Source organism: Nomascus leucogenys, chromosome 4 (assembly GCF_006542625.1).
Source record: "Nomascus leucogenys isolate Asia chromosome 4, Asia_NLE_v1, whole genome shotgun sequence".
Classification (NCBI taxonomy): Eukaryota; Metazoa; Chordata; class Mammalia; order Primates; family Hylobatidae; genus Nomascus; species Nomascus leucogenys.
Genome location: NC_044384.1, coordinates 73,894,203 through 73,915,745, shown reverse-complemented (window position 1 = coordinate 73,915,745; position 21,543 = coordinate 73,894,203).

Sequence of the window (21,543 nt, the reverse complement as noted above, 5' to 3'; positions counted from 1 at the left end):
GGGGAGAGTTGGGGTTATTGTGGTTTGGGTAGTGTTGGGGGTATTGTGGTGGGGTTTGAGCTGTAATGCAGGATTGGGGGGTGGATTTTTCAGAAATGGACATTTGAATAAATGCTGGAATGAGTTCAGACATTGAGGGACCTTAGATAATGCATCATTGTATTTTGCAGTATGTGAAAGAGATGAGATTGCAGGGGCCAAGGGACAGTAATATTATTGGGCTCTTTGTCTCTACCAAAACTCTTGTGGAATTGTAATGAGGAATGTTTAATGTAGGTCTTGGTAGAAGGTGATTTAATCATGGTAGAGAATGGGGGTTGGAAGGGGGATGTGGGAGAATGGGGGTTCATGGTACAGGTGGGGGTGAAACGTGGGGATGGGTGGCATATGCTTCACAAATGATGAAATACTATCTCCTTAATGCAGTCTGTGTGATAGTGAGTTCTCATGATAAATGAATGCTGTCCTGCTGGGTTTTGAACTCACATTGGGCCTTTGTCCCAATTCTGTTATTTTTCTGGGAAAATCTTCCCTTTGGATTGAGAAAGCTTACCCAGTGCCTGTGCCATCACTGCAACTTGAAAGAAAGGTATTATCTTTTACATTCAGGGAGTCATAGGCAGAAGGGATTGCAGTCTTGTCTTGGATGAGATTTGAACTTACTACATTTGAGTTACTGCTTGAATGAGTTAAGATTTGGGAGACTCTGGGGAAGGCATCATTACAGTTTGCAATGTGAGGAAGACATGAGATTTGGGGGACCAGGGACAGGAGCATATGTTTTGGCTCTGTGTCTCTACCAAAACTCATGTGGAATTTTAATGGGAAATGTTAAAAGTGGGGCCTGGTGGAAGGTGATTTAATCATGTTGGAGATTGGAGGGTGGATGCTTCTGGAGGGTGGCGAGGTTTGGGGGTATTGGCGGGTGGGGAGGGTTGGGGGAGTGTGGTTGGGTTGGAGATGAATGGCAGGGGTGGGGGGTGGATCCTTCAGAGATGGGCATTTGAGTAAATGCTGGAATGAGTTCAGACATTGGGGGACCTTAGATAAAGTATCATTGTATTTTGCAGTATAAGAAGGACATGAGATTGGAGGGCCAAGGGGAGAATAATATTATTTGGCCCTGAGACCCTACCAAAGCTCCTGTGGAATTTTAATGGAGATTGTTAGATGTGGGGCTTGGTAGAAGGTGGTTTAATCATGGCAGAGAATGGGGGTTGGAAAGGGGTTTGGGAGACAGGGGGTTCATGGTACGGGTGTTGATGAATCATGGGGATGGGCAATAGTACCTTCACAAACAGTGAGATACTATCTCCTTAATGCAGTCTGTGTGATAGTGAGTTCTCATGATAAATGAATGCTGTCTTGCTGGGTTTTGGACTCACAATGTACCTGTGTCCCAATTGTGTTATTTTTGTGGGAAAATCTTCCGTTTGGATTGAGAAAGCTTACCCAGTGCCTGTGCCATCATTAACTTGAAAGAAAAGAATTGTCTTGTACATTCAGGGAGTCCTAGACATAAGAGATTGCAGCCTTGTCTTGGATGAGACTTAAACTTACTACATTTGAGTTACTGCTGGAATGAGTTAAGATTTCGGAGACTCTAAGTAAGGCATCATTGCATTTTCCAATGTCCGGAAGACATGAGATTTGGGAGACCAGGGACAGAATAACATGTTTTGGCTCTGTGTTTCTACCAAAACTCTCGTCTAATTTTAAAGGGAAATGACAAAGGTGGGGGCTGGTGGAAGGTGACTTAATCATGGTGGAGAGTGGAATGTGGATGCTTGGGAGTTGGTGGGAAGGGTTGGGGGTATTGGGGTTGGGAAGGTTTGGGGGTATTGTGGTGGGGTTCGGGGTGAAAGGCACGGGTGGCGGGTGGATTTTTGAGAAATGAACATTTGATTAAATGTTGGAATGTGTTCAGGCATTGGAGGACCTTAGAGAATGCATCACTGTGTTTTGCAGTATGAGAAGGACATGAGATTGGGGGGCCAAGAGGACAATAATATTATTTGGCTCTTTGTCCCCACCAAAACTCAGGTGGAATTGTAATGGATAATGTTATATGTGGGTCTTGGCAGAAGGTGATTTAATTATAGTAGGGAATGGGGGTTGGAAGGGGGTTGTGGGAGAATGGTGGTTCATGGTACGGATGGGCGTGTATCATGGGGATGGGCGGCAGATCCTTTACAAATGGTGAAATACTATCTCCTGACTGCAGTCTGTGTGACAGTGAGTTCTCATGATAAATGAATGCCATCGTGCTGGGTTTTGGAATCCCATTGTGCCTGTGTCCCAATTGTGTTTTTTTTCTTGGAAAATCTTCCCTTTGTATTCCGAAAGCTTACCTGCTGCCTGTGCCATCATTGTAACTTGAAAGGAAAGAATTCTCTTTGACATTCAGGGAGTCATAGGCAGAAGGGTTTGCAGCCTTCTCTTGGATGAGACTTGAACTTACCACGTTTGAGTTACTGCTGGAATGAGTGAGGATTTGGTAGACTCTCGAGAAGGCATCATTGCATTTTGCAATGTGCGGAAGACATGAGATTAAGGGGACCAGTGACAGAATAATATGTTTTGGCTCTGTGTCTCTACCAAAATTCATGTGTAATTTTAGTGGAAAATCTTAAAGGTGGGGGCTGGTGGAAGGTGATTTAATCAAGGTGGAGAATCGAGGGTGGATGCTTGGGGGTGGTGGGGAGGGTTGGGGGTATTGGGGTTTGGGAAGGATTGGGGTATTGTGTTGGGGTTCGAGCTAAAATGCAGGGGTGGGGGGTGCATATTTCACAAATGGACATTTGAGTATATGCTGGAATGAGTTCAGGCATTAGGGGAACTTAGATAATGCATCATTGCATTTTGCAGTATGAGAAGGACATGAGATTGGGGGGCCAAGGGACAAAAATATTACTTGGCTCTGTGTCCCTACCAAAACTCATATGGAATTGTAATGGAGAATGTTAAATGTGGGTCATGGTAGAAGGTGATCTAATCATGGTAGAGAATGGGAGTTGGAAGGGGGATGTGGTAGAATTGGGTTTCATGGTACGGGTGGGGTTGAAACATGGGTATGGGTGGCAGATCCTTCACAAACGGTGAAATACTATCTCCTTAATGCAGTCTGTGTGATAGTGAGTTTTCATGATAAATGAATGCTGTCCTGCTGGGCTTTGGACTCACACTTTGCCTGTGTCCCGATTGTGTTATTTTTCTGGGAAAACTTCCCTTTGTATTGAGAAAGCTTACCCAGTGCCTGTGCCATCACTGGAACTTGAAAGAAAAGTATTCTCTTTTACATTTGGGAGTCATAGGCAGAAGGGATTGCAGCCTTCTCTTGAATGAGACTTAATCTAACTACATTTGAGTTATTGGTGGAATGAGTGAAGATTTGGGAGGCTCTAAGGAAGGCATCATTACATTTTGCAATGTGAGGAAGACATGAGATTTGGGGGACCAGGGACAGAAAAATATGTTTTGGCTCTGTGTCTATACCAAAACTCATGTGGAATTTTAATGGGAAATGTTAAAAGTGGGGACTGGTGGAAGGTGATTTAATCCTGTTGGAGAGTGGAGGGTGGATGCTTGCTGTGGGTGGGGACTTTTGGATATATTGGGGGTTGGGGAGGTTTTGGGGGGATTGTGGTTGCGTTGGGGCTGAAAGGCAGGGGTGGGGGTGGATCTTTCACAAACTGACATTTGAGTAAATGCTGGCATGAGTTCAGAAACTGGGGGATCTTAGAGAATGCACCATTGTATTTTGCTGTATGAGATGGACATGAGAGTGGGGGGTCAAGGGGAGAATAATATTATTTGGCTCTGTGACCCTACCAAAACTCATTTATAATTGTAATGGGGAATGTTAAATGTGGGGCTTGGTTGAAGGTGACATCATCATGGTAGAGAATGCGGCTTGGAAGGGGGATGCGGGAGCATGGGGTTCATGTTACGGGTTAGGGGTGAAATATAGGTATGTGCAGCAGATCCTTCACAAATGGTGAAATACTATCTTCTTAATGCACTCTGTGTGATACTGAGTTCTCATGATAAATGAATGCTGTCCTCCTGGGTTTTGGACTCACACTGCGACTGTGTCCCAATTGTGTTATCTTTCTGGGAAAATCTTCCCTTTACTTTGGAAAGCTTACCCAGTGCCTTTGCTGGCATTGTAACTTGAAAGAAAAGAATTTTCTTTTACCTTCAGGGTGTCATAGGCAGAAGGGATTGCAGCCTTCTACTGGATGAGACTTGAACTTACTGCATTTGAGATACTGCTGTAATGAGTTAAGATGTGGGAGACTCTAGGGTAGCCATCATTGCATTTTGCAATGTGAGGAAAACATGAGATTTGGGGGACCAGTGACAGAATAATATGTTTTGGCTCTTTGTCTCTGCCAAAACTCATGTGGAATTTTAATGGGAAATGTTAAAGGTGGGGGCTGGTGGAAGGTGATTTAATCATTGTGAAGAGTGGAAAGTGGATGCTTTGGGGTGGTGGGGAGAGTTGGAGGTATTGTGGTTTGGGGAGGGTTGGGGGTATTGTGGTGGGGTTCGAGCTGAAATGCAGGTGTGGGGGGTGGATTTTTAAGAAGTGGACATTTGAGTAAATGCTGGAATGAGTTCAGACATTGGGGGATCTTAGATAATGCATCATTGTATTTTGCAGTATGAGAAAGAGATGAGATTGCAGCGGCCAAGGGACAATATTATTGGGCTCTTTGTCCCTACCAAAACTCATGTGGAATTGTAATGGGGAATGATAAATGTAGGTCTTGGTAGAAGGTGATTTAATCATGGTAGAGAATGGGGGTTGGAAGGGGGATGTGGGAGAATGGGGTACATGGTACAGGTCGGGGTGAAACGTGGGGATGGGTGGCATATGCTTCACAAATGATGAAATACTATGTCCTTAATGCAGTCTGTGTGATAGTGAGTTCCCATGATAAATGAATACTGTCCTGCTGGGTTTTGGACTCACATTGGGCCTGTGTCCCAATTCTGTTATTTTTCTGGGAAAATCTTCCCTTTGGATTGAGAAAGCTTACCCAGTGCCTGTGCCATCACTGGAACTTCAAAGAAAGGTATTGTCTTTTACATTCAGGGAGTCATAGGCAGAAAGGATTGCAGTCTTGTCTTGGATGAGATTTGAACTTACTATATTTGAGTTACTGCTTGAATGAGTTAAGATTTGGGAGACTCTGGGGATGGCATCATTGCATGTTGCAATGTGAGGAAGACATGAGATTTGGGGGACGAGGGATAGAAAAATTTGTTTTGGCTCTGTGTCTCTACCAAAACTCATGTGGAATTTTAATGGGAAATGTTAAAAGTGGCGCCTAGTGGAAAGTGATTTAATCATTTTGGACATTGGAGGGTGGATGCTTGTGGGGGGTGGGGAGGTTTGGGGGTATTGTCAATTGGGGTGGGTTGGGTGGACTGTGGTTGGGTTGGGGCTGAACGGCAGCGGTGGGTGGTGAATCCTTCAGAAATGGACATTTGAGTAAATGCTGGAATGAGTTCAGACATTCCAAGGGGGACTTTAGATAACGCATCATTGTATTTTGCGGTATGAGAAGGACATGAGATTGGGGGACCAAGGGGAGAATAATATTATTTTGCCCTGTGACCATACCAAAGCTCATGTGGAATTGTAATGGAGAATGTTAAATGTGGGGCTTGGTAGAAGGTGATTTAATCATGGTAGAGAATGGGGGTTGGAAGGGGGATGTGGGAGAATGTTGATTCATGGTTCGACTGGGGGTGAATCATGGGGATGGGCAACAGTACCTTCATGAACAGTGAGATACTATCTCCTTAATGCAGTCTCTGTGACAGTGAGTTCTCATGATAAATGATTGCTGTCCTGCTGGGTTTTGCACTCACAATGTACCTGTGTCCCAATTGTGTTATTTTTGTGGGAAAATCTTCCCTTTGGATTGAGAAAACTTACCCAGTGCCTGTGCCATCATTGTAACTTGAAAGAAAAGAATTGTCTTTTACATTCAGGGAGTCCTAGATATAAGGGATTGCAGCCTTGACTTGGATGAGACTTAAACTTACTACATTTGAGTTACTGCTGAAATGAGTTAAGATTTGGGAGACTCTAAGGAGGGCATCATTGCATTTTCCAATGTCCGGAAGACATGAGATTTGGGAGACCAGGGACAGAATAACATGTTTTGGCTCTGTGTTTCTACCAAAACTCATGTGGAATTTTAATGGGAAATGACAAAGGTGGGGGCTGGTGGAAGGTGACTTAATCATGGTGGAGAGTGGAAGGTGGATGCTTGGGGGGTGGTTGGGAGGGTTGGGGTATTGGGGGTTGGGGACAGTTGGGAGTATTGTGGTGGGGTTTGGGGTGAAAGGCATGGGTGGTGGGTGGATTTTTCAGAAATGGACATTTGATTAAATGCTGGAATGAGTTCAGACATTGGGGGACCTTAGAGAATGCATCATTGTGTTTTGCAGTATGAGGACATGAGATTGGGGGGCCAAGAGGACAATAATATTATTTGGCTCTTTGTCCCTACCAAAACTCAGGTGGAATTGTAATGGGTAATGTTAAATGTGGGGCTTGGCAGAAGGTGATTTAATCATGGTAGAGAATGGGGGTTGGAAGGGGGATGCTGGAGAATGGGGGTTCATGGTACGGATGGGGGTGTATCACGGGGATGGGCGGCAGATCCTTTACAAATAGTGAAATACTATCTCATTAATGCAGTCTGTGTGATAATGAGTTCTCATGATAAATGAATGCCGTCGTGGTTGGTTTTGGAATCACATTGGGCCTGTGTCCCAATTGTGTTATTATTCTGAGAAAATCTTCCCTTTGGATTCAGACAGCTTACCCAGTGCCTGTGCCATCATTGTGACTTGAAAGAAAAGAATTTTCTTTTACATCCAGGGAGACATAGGCAGAAGGGATTGCAGCCTTGTCTTGGATGAGACTTGAACTTACTACATTTGAGTTACTGCTGGAATGAGTTAGGATTTGGGAGTCTCTAGGGAAGTCATCATTGCATTTTGCAATGTGAGGAAGACATGAGATTTGGGGGACCAGTGACAGAATAATATGTTTTGGCTCTGTGTCTCCACCAAAACTCATGTGGAATTTTAATGGGAAATGTTAAAAGTGGTGGCTGGTGGAAGGTGATTTATTCATGGTGGAGAGTGGAGGGTGGATGCTTGGGGGGAGTGGGGATGTATCGGGGTATAGAGGTTTGGCTAGGGTTGGGGGGATTGTGGTGTTGTTGGTTCTGAAAGACAGGGGTGGAGGGTGGATCCTTCACCAATGGACATTTGAGTAAATGCTGCAGTGAGTTCAGACATTGGGGGAACTTAGAGAATGCATCATTGTATTTTGCAGCATGAGAAGGACATGAGATTGGGGGGCAAGGGGAGAATAATATTATTTGGCTCTGTGTCCCTACCAAAACTCATGTGGAATTGTAATGGTGAATGTTAAATGTGGGGCTTGTTGGAAGGTTATTTAATCATGGTAGAGAATGTGGGTTGCAGGGGGGATGTAGGAGAGTGGGGCTTCATGGTACGGTTGGTGGGTGAATCGTGGGGATGGGCGGCAGATCTTTCACAAATGGTGAAATACTATCTCTTTACTGCAGTCTGTGTGATAGTGAGTTCTCATGATAAATGAATGCTGTCCTGGTGGGTTTTGGACTCACATTGGGCCTGTGTCCCAATTGTGTTATTTTTCTGGACAAAATCTTCCCGTTGGATTGAGAAAGCTTACCCAGTGCCTGTACCATCATTGTAACTTGAAAGAAAAGAATTGTCTTTTACATTCAGGGAGTCATAGGCAGAAAGGATTGTTGACTTGTCTCGTATAAGACTTGAACTTACTACATTTGAGTTACCGCTGGAATGAGTTAAGATTTGCAGACTCTAGGGAAGGTATCATTGCATTTTGCAATGTGAGGAAGACATGAGATTTGGGGGACCAGTGACAGAATAATATGATTTGGCTCTGTGTCTCTACCAAAACTCATGTGGAATTTTAATGGGAAATGTTAAAGGTGGGGGCTGGTGGAAGGTGATTTAATCATGGTGGAGAGTGGAGTGTGGAGGCTTCCGGGGTGTGGGGAGGTTTGGCGTTATTGGGGGTTGGGGAGGGTTGGCAGGATGGTGGTGAGGTTCAGGCTGAAAGGCAGGGGTGGGGTTGCATCCTTCACAAATGGACATTTGAGTGAATGCTGGAATGAGTTCAGACATTGGGGGACCATAGAGAATGCATCATTCTATTTTGCAGTATGAGAAGGACATTTGATTAGGTGCCAATGGAAGAATAATATTATTTGGCTGTTTGTCCCTACTAAAACTCAAGTGGAATTGTAATAGGGAATGTTAAATGTGTGGCTTGTTAGAAGGTGATTTAATCATGGTAGAGAATGGGGGTTGGAAGGGGGATGTGGGAGAATGGGGGTCCATGGTACGAGTGGGGGTGAAATATGGGGATGGGTGGCAGATCCTTCACAAATGGTGAAATGCTATCTCCTTAATGCAGTCTGTGTGATAGTGAGTTCTCATGATAAATGAATGCTGTCCTGCTGGGTTTTGGACTCACATTGGGCCTGTGTCCCAATTCTTTATTTTTCTGGGAAAATCTTCCCATTGGATTAAGACAGCTTACCCAGCACCTGTGCCATCACTGGAACTTGAAAGAAAAGTATTCTCTTTTACATTCAGGGAGTCATAGGCAGAAGGGATTGCATCCTTGTCTTGGATGAGACTTGAACTTACTACATTTGAGTTACTGGTTGAATGAGTTAAGATATGGGAGACTCTAGGGGAAGGCATCATTACAGTTTGCAATGTGAGGAAGACATGAGATTTGGGGGACCAGGGACAGGAGCATATGTTTTGGCTCTGTGTCTCTACCAAAACTCATGTGGAATTTTAATGGGAAATGTTAAAAGTGGGGCCTGGTGGAAGGTGATTTAATCATGTTGGAGATTGGAGGGTGGATGCTTCTGGAGGGTGGCGAGGTTTGGGAGTATTGGTTGGGGAGGGTTGGGGGTATTGTGGTTGGTTTGGGGCTGAAAGACCGTGGTGGGGGGTGGATCCTTCAGAAATGGACATTTGAGTAAATGCTGGAATGAGTTCAGACATTGGGGGATCTTAGAGAATGCATCATTGTATTTTGCAGTAGGAGATGGTCATGAGATTGTGGGCCCAAGGGGAGAATTATATTATTTGGCTCTGTGACCCTACCAAAACTCATGTATTATCGTAATGGGGAATGTTAAATGTGGTGCTTGGTAGAAGGCGATTTCATCATGGTAGAGAATGGGGGTTGGAAGGGGAATGTGGGAGCATGCGGTTCATTTTACGGGTGGGGATGAAACATAGGGATGTGCGGCAGATCCTTCACAAATGGTGAAATACTATCTCCTTAATGCAGTCTGTGTGATAGTGAGTTCTCATGATAAATGAATGCTGTCTTCCTGGGTTTTGGACTCACACTGGGACTGTGTCCAAATTGTGTTATTTTTCTGGCAAAATATTCCCTTTGGATTGAGAAAGCATACCCAGTGCGTTTGCCGTCATTGTAAACTTGAAAGAAAAGAATTTTCTTTTACCTTCAGGGAGTCATAGGCAGAAGGGATTGCAGCCTTGTCTTGGATGAGACTTGAACTTACTGCATTTGAGTTACTGCTGGAATGAGTTAAGATGTGGGAGACTCTAGGGTAGACATCATTGCATTTTGCAATGTGAGGAAGAAATGAGATTTGGGGGACCAATGACAGAATAATATGTTTTGGCTCTGTGTCTCTACCAAAACTCATGTGGAATTTTAACAGGAAATGTTACAGGTGGGGGCTGGTGGAAGGTGATTTAATCATGGTGGAGAGCAGAGGGTGGCGGGGAGGGTTGGGTGTATTGGGGTTTGGGGGGGGATTGGAGTTATTGTCGATTGGGGTTCGAGCTGAAATGCATGGATGGGGGGTGGATTTTTCAGAATTGGACATTTGAGTAAATGCTGGAATGAGTTCAGACATTGGGGGAACTTAGATAATGCATCATTGTATTTTGCAGTATGAGAAGGACATGAGATTGGGGGGCCAAGGGACAATAATACTATCTGGCCCTTTGTCCCTACCAAAACTCATGTGGAATTGTAATGGGGAATGTTCAATGTGGGGCTTGGTAGATGGTGGTTTAATCATGGTAGAGAATGGGGGTTGGAAGGGGGATGTGGGAGAATGGGGGTTCACGGCACGGGTGGGGGTGAATCATGGGGATTGGCAACAGTACCTTCATGAACACTGAGATAGTATCTCCTTAATGCAGTCTGTGTGATAGTGAGTTCTCATGAAAAATGAATGCTTTCCTGCTGGGTTTTGCACTCACAATGTGCCTGTGTCCCAGTTGCATTATTTTTGTTGGAAAACCTTCCCTTTGGATTGAGAAAGCTTACCCAGTGCCTGTGCCATCATTGTAACTTGAAAGAGAAGAATTGTCTTTTACATTCAGGGAGTCCTATACATAAGGGATTGCAGCCTTGTCTTGGATGAGACTTAAACTTACTAGATTTGAGTTACTGCTGGAATGAGTTACGATTCGGGAGACTCTAAGGAAGGCATCATTGCATTTTCCAATGTCCGGAAGACATGAGATTTTGGAGACCAGGGACAGAATAACATGTTTTGGCTCTGTGTTTCTACCAAAACTCACATGGAATTTTAATGGGAGATGACAAAGGTGGGGCTGGTGGAAGGTGACTTAATCATGGTGGAGAGTGGAAGGTGGATGCTTGGGGAGTGGTGGGAAAGGTTGGGGTATTGGGGGTTGGGGAGGGTTGGGGGTATTGTGGTGGGGTTCGGGATGAAAGGTAGGAATGGCGGGTTGGTTTTTCAGAAATGGACATTTGATTAAATGCTGGAATGAGTTCAGACATTGGGGGACCTTAGAGAATGCATCATTGTGTTTTGCAGTATGAGAAGGACATGAGATTGGGGGCCAAGAGGACAATAATATTATTTGGCTCTGTGTCCCTACCAAAACTCAGGTGGAATTATAATGGGTAATGTTAAATGTGGGGCTTGGCAGAAGGTGATTTAATCATGGTAGAGAATGGGGGTTGGATGGGGTATGTTGGAGAATGGGGGTTCACGGTACGGGGGGGTGTATCGTGGGGATGGGCAGCAGAGCCTTTACAAATGGTGAAATACTACCTCCTTGATGTGGTCTGTGTGATAGTGAGTTCTCATGATAAATGAATGCTGTCGTGGTGGGTTTTGGAATCACATTGGGCCTGTGTCCCAATTGTGTTATTTTTCTGGGAAAATCTTCCCTTTCGATTGTGAAAGATTACCCACTGCCTGTGCCATCATTGTAACTTGAAAGAAAAGAATTGTCGTTTGCATTCAGGGAGACATAGGCAGAAGGGATTGCAGCCTTGTCTTGGATGAGACTTGAACTTCCTACATTTGCGTTACTGCTGGAATGAGTGAAGATTTGGGAGACTCTAGGGAAGGCATCATTGCATTTTGCAATGTGAGGAAGACATGAGATTTGGGGGACCAGGGACAGAAAAATATGTTTTGGCTCTGTGTCTCTACCAAAACTAGTGTGGAATTTTAATGGGAATTGTTAAAATTGGGGACTGGTGGAAAGTGATTTAATCATGTTGGAGAGTGGAGGATGGATGCTTGGTGTGGGTGGGGAGTATTGGATGTATTTGGGGGCTGGGGAGGTTTTAGGGGATTGTGGTTGGGTTGGGGCTGAAAGGAAGGGGTGAGCGGTGGATCGTTCACAAACTGACATTTGATTAAATGCTGGAATGTGTTCAGACATTGGGGGTACTTAGAGAATGCATCATTTTATTCTGCAGGATGAGATGGACATGAGAGTGGGGAGCCAAGGGGAGAATAATATTATTTGGCTCTGTGACCCTACCAAAACTCATGTATAATTGTAATGGGGAATGTTAAATGTGGGGCTTGTTAGAAGGTGATTTCATCATGATAGAGAATGGGGGTTGGAAGGGGGATGTCGGAGCATGGGGTTCATTTTACTGGTGGGGGTGAAACATAGGGATGTGCGGCAGATCCTTCACAAATGGTGAAATACTATATCCTTAATGCACTCTCTGTGATACTGAGTTCTCATGATAAATGAATGCTGTCCTCCTGGGTTTTGGACTCACACTGGGACTGTGTCCCAATTGTGTTATTTTTCTGGAAAAATCTTCCCTTTGGATTGAGAAATATTACCCAGTGCCTGTGCCATGATTGTAACTTGAAAGAGAATTTTCTTTTACCTTCAGGGGGTTATAGGCAGAAGGGCTTGCAGCCTTGTCTTGGATGAGACTTGAACTTACTGCATTTAAGTTACTGCTGAAATGAGTTAATATGTGGGAGACCCTAGGGTAGGCATCATTGCATTTTGCAATGTGAGGAAGGCATGAGATTTGGGGGACCAGTGTCAGAATAATATGTTTTAGCTCTGTGTCTCTACCAAAACTCATGTGGAATTTTAACAAGAAATGTTACAGGTGGGGGCTGGTGGAAGGTGATTTAATCATGATGGAGAGTGGAAGGTGGATGCTTGGGGTGGTGGGGCAGGTTGGGGGTATTGGGGTTTGGGGAGGGTTGGGGGTATTGTGGTGGGATTGAAGCTGAAATGCAGGGGTGGGGGGTGGATTTTTCAGAAATAGACATTTGAGTAAATGCTAGAATGAGTTCAGACATTGGCGGACTTTAGATAATGCATCATTGTAATTCGCAGTATGAGAAGGACATGAGATTGGGGGGCCAAGAGACAATAATATTGTTTGGGTCTTTGTCCCTACCAAAACTCATGTGGAATTGTAATGGGGAATGTTAAATGTGGGTCTTGGTAGAAGGTGATTTAATCATGGTTGAGAATTGGGTTTGGAAGAGGGATGTGGGACAATGGAGGTTCATGGTACCAGGTGGGGTGAAACCTGGGGATTCTTGGCAGATCCTTCACAAATGGTGAAATACTATCTCCTTAATGTAGTCTGTGTGATAGTGAGTTCTCATGAAAAATGAATGCTGTCCTGCTCGGTTTGGGACTCACATTTGGCCTGTGTCCCAACTGTTTTATTTTTCTGGGAAAATCTTCCCTTTGGATTGAGAAAGCTTACCCAGTGCCTGTGCCATCACTGGAACTTGAAAAAAAAGTATTGTCTTTTATATTCAGGGAGTCATAGTCAGTAGGGATTGCAGCCTTGTCTTTGATGAGACTTGAACCTACTACATTTGAGTTACTGCTTGAATGAGTTCAGATTTGCGGGACTCTAGGGAAGGCATGATTGCATTTTCCAATGTCCGGAAGACCTGAGATTTGGGAGACCAGGGACAGAATAACATGTTTTGGCTCTGTGTTTCTACCAAAACTCACGTGGAATTTTAATAGGAAATGACAAAAGTGGGGGCTGGTGGAAGGTGACTTAATCATGGTGGAGAGTGGAAGGTGGATGCTTGGGGGTGGTGGGGAGGGTTGGGGGTATTGAGGGTTGGGGAGGGTTGGGGGTATTGTGGTGGGGTTCAGGGTGAAAGGCAGGGATGGCAGGTGGATTTTTCAGAAATGGACATTTGATAAAATGCTGGAATGAGTTCAGACATTGTAGGACCGTAGAGAATGCATCATTGTGTTTTGCAGTATGAGAAGGACATGAGATTGGGGGCCAAGAGGACAATAATGTTATTTGGCTCTGTGTCTCTACCAAAACTCAGGTGGAATTGGAATGGGTAATGTTAAATGTGGCGCTTGGCAGAAGGTGATTTAATCATGGTAGATAATGGGGGTTGGAAGGGGGATGTGGAAAAATGGGGATTCATTGTGCAGGTGGGGATGAAGCATGAAGATGGGCGGTAGATGCCTTCACAAATGCTGAAATACTATCTCCTTAACTCAGTCTGTGTGACAGTGAGTTCTCATGATTACTGAAGGCTGTCCTGCTGGGTTTTGGACTCACATTGGGCCTGTGTCCCAATTCTGTTATTTTTCTGGGAAAATCTTCCCTTTGGATTGCGAAAGCTTACCCACTGCCTGTGCCATCATTGTAACTTGAAAAAAAAGAATTGTCTTTTACATTCAGGGAGACTTAGGCAGAAGGGATTGCAGCCTTGTCTTGGATGAGACTTGAACTTCCTACATTTGAGTTACTGCTGGAATGAGTGAAGATTTGGGAGACTCTAGGGAAGGCATCACTGCATTTTGCAATGTGAGGAAGACATGAGATTTGGGGGACCAGGGACAGAAAATATGTCTTGGCTCTGTGTCTCTACCAAAACTCGTGTGGAATTTTAATGAGATACGTTAAAAGTGGGGAGTGGTGGAAGGTGATTTAATCATGGTGGAGAGTGGAGGGTGTATGCTTGGGGGTGGTGGGGAGGGTTGGATATATTGGGAATTGGAGATCGTTGGGGGGATTGTGGTGGGGTTGGGACTGAAAGGCAGGGGTGAGTGTTGGATCCTTCACAAATGGGCATTTGAGTAAATGCTGGAATGAGTTCAGACATTGGGGCACGTTAGATAACACATCATTGTATTTTGCATTATGAGAAGGACATGAGATTGGGGGGCCAAAGGGAGAATAATATTTTTTGGCCCTGTGTCCCTACTAAAACTCATGTGGAATTGTAATGGGGAATGTTAAATGTGGGGCTTGGTAGAAGGTGGTTTAGTCATGGTAGATAATGGGGGTTGGAAGGGGGATGTCGGAGAATGGGGGTTCACGGTACGGGTGGGTGTGAATCATGGGGATGGGTGGCAGATCCTTTACAAATGGTGAAATACTATCTCCTTAATGCAGTCTGTGTGATAGTGAGTTCTCGTGATAAACGAATGCCGTCATGCTGGGTTTTGGAATCACATGGTGCCTGTGTCTCACTTGTGTTATTTTTCTGGGAAAATCTTCCCTTTGGTTTGAGAAAGCTTACCCAGTGCCTGTGCCATCAACGGAACTTGAAAGAAATGTATTGTCTTTTACATTTAGGGAGTCATAGGCAGAAGGGATTCAAGCCTTGTCTTAGATGAGACTTGAACTTACTGCATATGAGTTACTGCTGGGATTAGTGATGATTTGGGAGACTCTAGGAAAGGCGTCATTGAATTTTGCAATGTGAGGAAGACATGAGATTTGGGGGACCAGGGACAGAATAATATGTATTGGCTCAGTGTCTCTAACAAAACTCATATGGAATTTTCATCGGAAATGTTAAAAGTGGTGGCTGCTGGAAGGTGATTTAATCATGGTGCACAGTGGAGGGTGGATGCTTGGGGTGAGTGGGGAGGTTTTGGGGTATTGTGGGTTGGGGAGGGTTCGGGGATTGTGGTGGTGTTGGGTCTGAAAGACGGGGGTGGAGGGTGGATCCTTCACCAATGGGCATTTGAGTAAATGCTGGAATGAGTTCAGACATTGGGGGAACTTAGATTACACATCATTGTATTTTGCACCATGAGAAGGACATGAGATAGGGGGGCAAGAGGAGAATAATATTATTTGGCTCTGTGTCCCTACCAAAACTCATGTGGAATTGTAATGGGGAATGTTAAATGTAGGGCTTGTTAGAAGGTGATTTAATCATGGTAGAGAATGTGGGTTGGAGGGGGGATGTGGGAGAGTGGGGCTTCATGGTATGGGTGGGGGTGAAACATGGGGATGGGCGGCAGATCTTTCACAAATGGTGAAATACTATCTCCTTACTGCAGTCTGTGTGATAGTGAGTTCTCATGATAAATGAATGCTGTCCTGCTGGGTTTTGGACTCACATTGCGCCTGTGTCCCTATTGTGTTATTTTTCTAGGAAAAGCTTCCCTTTGGATTGAGAAAGCTTACCCAGTGCCTGTGCCATCATTGTAACTTGAAAGAAAAGAATTGTCTTTTACATTCAGGGAGTCATAGGCAGAAGGGATTGTAGATTTGTCTTGGATGAGACTTGAACTTACTACATTTGAGTTACTGCTGGAATGAGTGAAGATTTGGGAGACTCTAGGGAAGGCATCATTGCATTTTGCAATGTGAGGAAGACATGAGATTTGGGGGACCAGGGACAGAAAAATATGTTTTTGCTCTGTGTCTCTACCAAAACTCATGTGAAATTTTAATGGGAAATGTTAAAGGTCGGGGCTGGTGGAGGGTGATTTAATCATGGTGGAGAGTGGAGGGTGGATGCTTGTGGTGGAGGGAAGGTTGGAATTATTGGGGGTTGTGGAGGGTTGGGGGGATTGTGGTGGGGTGGGGCTGAAAGGCAGGGGTGCGGGTTTATCCTTCACAAATGGACATTTGATTAAATGCTGGAATGAGTTCAGATATTGAGGGACCTTAGAGAACGCATCATTGTATTTTGCAGTATCAGAAGTACATTTGATTGGGGGGCCAAGAGGGGAATAATATTATTTGGCTCTGTGTCCCTAGCAAAACTCATGTGAAATTGTAATGGGGAATGTTAAATGTTTTGCCTGGTAGAAGGTGATTTAATCGTGGTAGAGAATGGGGGTTGGATGGGGGATGTGGGAGAATGGGGCTTCATGGTACGGGTGGGGGTGAAACATGGGGTGGGTGGCAGATCCTTCACAAATGATGAAATACTATCTCCTTAATGCAGTCTGTGTGATAGTGAGTTCTCATGATAAATGAATGCTGTCCTGCTGGGTTTTGGACTCACATTGGGCCTGTGTCTCAATTGTGTTATTTTTCTGGGAAGATCTTCCCTTTGGATTGAGAAAGCTTACCCAGTGCCTGTGCCATCATTGTAACTTGAAAGAAAAGAATTGTCTTTTACATTCAGGGAGTCATAAGCAAAAGGGATTCAAGACTTGTCTTGGATGAGACTTGAACTTACTACATTTGCGTTACTACCGGGATGAGTTAAGATTTGGGAGACTCTAGGGAAAGCGTCATTGCATTTTGCAATATGAGGAAGATATGAGATTTGGGGTAACATGGATGGAATAATATATTTTGGCTCTGTGTCTCTACCAAAATTCATGTGGAATTTCAACAGGAAACGTTGAACTTGGGGGCTGGTGGAAGGTGATTTAATCATGGTGTAGAGTGGAAGGTGGCTGCTTGGTGTGGGTGGGGAGTGTTGTATGTATTGGGGGTTGGGGAGGTTTTGGGGGATTGTGGTGGGGTTGGGGCTGAAGGACATGGGTGAGGGGTGGATCTTTCACAAATTGACATTTGCGTAAATGCTGGAATGAGTTCAGACATTGGGGGATCTTAGAGAACACATCATTGTATTTTGCAGTATGAGATGGATATAAGAGTGGGGGGCCAAGGGGAGAATAATATTATTGGGCCCTGTGACCCTACCAAAACTCATGTATAATTGTAATGGGGAATGTTAAATGTGGGGCTTGGTAGAAGGTGATTTCATCATGGTAGATAATGGGGGTTGGAAGGGAGATGTGGGATAATGGGGTCCATTTTACGGGTGGGGGTGAAACATAGGGATGTGCAGCAGATCCTTCACAAATGGTGAAATACTATCTCCTTATTGCAGTCTGTGTGATAGTGAGTTCTCATGATAAGTGAATGTTGTCCTGGGTTTTGGACTCACACTGGGCCTGTGTCCCAGTTGGGTTATTTTTCTGGGAAAATCTTCCCTTTGGATTGAGAAAGCTTACCCAGTGCCTGTGCCGTCATTGTAACTTGAAAGAGAAGAATTTTCTTTTACCTTCAGGGAGTCATAAGCAGAAGGGATTCAAGCCTTGTCTTGGATGGGACTTGAGCTTAGTGCATTAGGGTTACTGCTGGAATGAGTTAAGATTTGGGAGAGTCGAGGGTAGGCATCATTGCATTTTGCAATGTGAGGAAGACATGAGATTTGGGAGACCAGTGACAGCATAATATGTTTTGGCCCTGTGTCTCTACCAAAACTCATGTGGAATTTTAATGGGAAATGTTAAAGATGGGGGCTGGTGAATGGTGATTTAATCATGGTGGAGAGTGGAGGGTGGAAACTTGTGGGTGGTGGGGAGGTTTGGGGCTATTGGGGTTTGGGGATGGTTGGGGTATTGTGGTCGGGTTTGAGCTGAAATGCAGGGGTGGGGGGTGGATTTTTCAGAAATGGACATTTGAGTAAATGCTGGAATGAGTTCAGACATTGAGGGACCTTAGATAATGCATCATTGTATTTTGCAGTATGAGAAGGACATGAGATTGGGGGGCCAAGGGATAATAATATTATTTGGCTCTTTGTCCCTACCAAAACTCATGTGGTATTGTAATGGGGAATGTTAAATGTGGGTCTTGGTAGAAGGTGATTTAATCATGGTAGAGAATGGGTGTTGGAAGGGGGATGTGGGAGAATGGGGGTTCATGGTATGGGTGGGGGTGAAACATGGGGATGGGTGGCAGATCCTTCACAAATGGTGAAATATTACCTCCTTAATGCAGTCTGTGTGATAGTGAGTTCTCATGATAAATCAATGCTGTCCTGCTGGGTTTTGGACTCACATTGGGCCTGTGTCCCAATTGTGTTATTTTTCTGGGAAAATCTTCCCTTTGTATTGAGAAATCTTACCTGTGCCATCACTGGAACTTGAAAGAAAAGTACTGTCTTTTACATTCAGGGAGTCATAGGCAGAAGGGATTGCAGCCTTGTCTTGGATGAGACTTGAACTTACTACATTTGAGTTACTGCTTGAATGAGTTAAGATTTGGGAGACTCCAGGGAAGGTATCATTGCATTTTGCAATGTGAGGAAGACATGAGATTTGGGGGACCACAGACAGAATTATATGTTTTGGCTCTGTGTCTCTACCAAAACTCATGTGGAATTTTAATGGGAAATATTAAATCTGGTGGCTGGTGGAAGGTGATTTAATCATGGTGGAGAGTGGAGGGTGGATGCTTGGGGGGTGTGGGGAGGTCTGGCGGTATTGGGGGTTGGGGAGGGTTGGGGAGGGTTGGGGAGATGGTGGTGGGGTTCGGGCTGAAAGGCAGGGGTGGGGTTGCATCCTTCACCAATGGACATTTGAGTAAACGCTGGAATGAGTTCAGACATTGGGGCACCTTAAAGAATGCATCATTGTATTTTGCATTATGAGAAGGACATGAGTTTGGAGGGCCAAGGGGACAATAATATTTCCTGGCTCTGTGTCCCTACCAAAACTCATGTGGAATTTAATGGGGAACGTTAAATGTGGGGCTTGTTAGAATGTGATTTAATCATGGTAAAGAATGTGGGCTGGAAGGGGGATGTGTGAGAATGGGGACACATCGCACGAGTGGGGTTGAAACATGTGGATGGGCGCAGATCCTTCACAAATGGTGAAATACTATCTCCTTTATGCTGTCTGTGTGATAGTGTGTTCTCTTGATAAATGAATGCTGTCCTGCTGGGTTTTGGACTCACATTGGGCCTGTGTTTCAATTGTGTTATTTTTCTGGGAAAGTCTTCCCTTTGTATTGAGAAAGCTTACCCAGTGCCTGTGCCATGATTGTTACCTGAAAGGAAAGAATTGTCTTTCACATTCAAGTAGTCATAGGCAGAAGGGATTGCAGCCTTGTCTTGGATGAGAATTGATCTTACTACATTTGAGTTACTGCTGGAATGAATTAAGACTTTTGGAAACTTTTTAAAAGGCATGTTTGTTTTTTTCTCTGTGAGAAGGCGATGAGATGTGGGGGTGTCAAGGTCAGAATAATATGGTTTGGTTGTGTTCAGTACAAAAACTCATGGGGAATTGTATTCCTGACTGTTGTAGGTGGGGCCTTGTGGGAGGTGATTTAATCACGAACGGGATGTTGGCAGGGGTGGAAGGGAAAACAAGTGGGGAGGGTGGTGAGGAGTAGGCGGGCAGTAGGGCGGTGTTAGGGTGGTGGGAAGTAGAAAAGGGGAGTAGCCTGCTGCAGAGTCAGAGGCTCATTGGAAACCTCTACTAGGGCAGTGCCCCTGCGGATTTGCAGGGTGTAGCCCCCATGGCTGCTCTCATGGGCTAGGCTGGTGTTGAATGTCTGTAACTTTTCCACACTGAGAGTGCAAGCTGTTGGTGGGTCTATGAATCTGGGGTCTGAGGATGGAAACCTCCTGTGTGGGGCCTCCAAGCCCATATATTTTTTCCGCACTGCCCTAGTAGAGGTTTTCCAAGAGGGTCTGACTCTGCCTCAGGCTTCTGCCTGGAAACAGTGGGGGTTGGGGGTGGTAGGGGGCAGATATTTCACCAATGGTTAAGCAACATCTTCTTGATGCTGACTTTGTGATAGTGAGTTCTCAGGAAATCTGGTTGTATAACAGGGTTGTATAACCCTGTTATGCAACGTGTGGCACCTTTTTCCTCTCTCTGTTGTTTTTCTACTTCTGCCACATAAAACATCCCATTGCTGCTTGGTCTTCTGGTATGATTGGGAGACTTCCTGAGTCCTCCTAGAAGCAGAAGCCTCTATGATTTATTTAAAGCTTGCAGAGCCATGAGCCAGTTCAACCTCTTTTCTTTCTGATTATACAGAAAATTAGTGCTGTGAAGTGGAGCTATGAAATGCCTTCAAGGCCATTTCCCTATTTTCTTGGCGATCAGCACTAAGCTTCTTTTCAGGCAAATGTCTGAAGCCTGCATGAATTTTTCTCCTGAAATGGACTTTTCTTCTTTTACCACATTGTCAGGCTGTGACACATGAAATGACAGCTGAAAATGTAGAAGCAGGTTGAGAAGTGTGTAATGGCCAGAGGTTGGAGAGTTTGGAGGTCTTCGAAGGAGACAGGAAGATGAGAAAAAGTTTGGACCAGTGCAGAGACTTGTTAAATAGCTATAATTAAAAAGGTGACAGAAGGATGGACAGTGATCACCAGGCTTAGAAGATCTCACATGCAAATGAGGAGCTTTCTGGGACCAGCAGCCAAGGTCACTCTAGTTTTTTCCTTAGCAAAGAACGTTGCTGCATGATGCCTCTAACCTAGAGACCTGTGTAACTTTGAACTTCAGGGTGATAATTTAGAGTGTATCTGGTGGAATGAAATTTTAGGCAGCAAAGCTCAAGAGGTGTCCTGTCTGTGTCAAAGAGCCTGTGGTCCTATATGTGACCAAACAAATGACCTCATGGTGAAACTTATATTTAAATGAGAAGGAGAGCTTAAAAGTTTGGAAAGTTTGTGGCCTGGCCAACTGGTCAAAAAGAAAAGTTGATTATCAGTGGGAAAGTTCAAGAAGGCTTCAGAAATTTGCATAAAATGAAGTTCAGTGCTATTATCCAATACAGTGTTAAAAATGACTTGAAGGCATTTCAGAGACTTTTGCAGCAGCCCTTGCTGTCACAGGCCCTGATGCCTGGGAGAAAAGACTGGTTTCCTTCTCCAGCCCCATGGCCCTGCTGCTGTGTCCATCCTCAGGACACTGCTGGCTGCATTCCTGAAGCTCCAGCTCCAGCCATGGCTGAAAGATGCACCTGTACAGCTTGGGTCATTGCTTCAGAGGGTGCAAGCTGCAAGCCTTCGTGGCTTCCACATAGTGTTAAGCCAGCAGGTTCACAGAGCACAAAACTAGAGGCTGGGGATCCTTTGTCTAGACTCCAGGGTATGTTCAGAAAACCCTGGGTGTCCAGGTTGA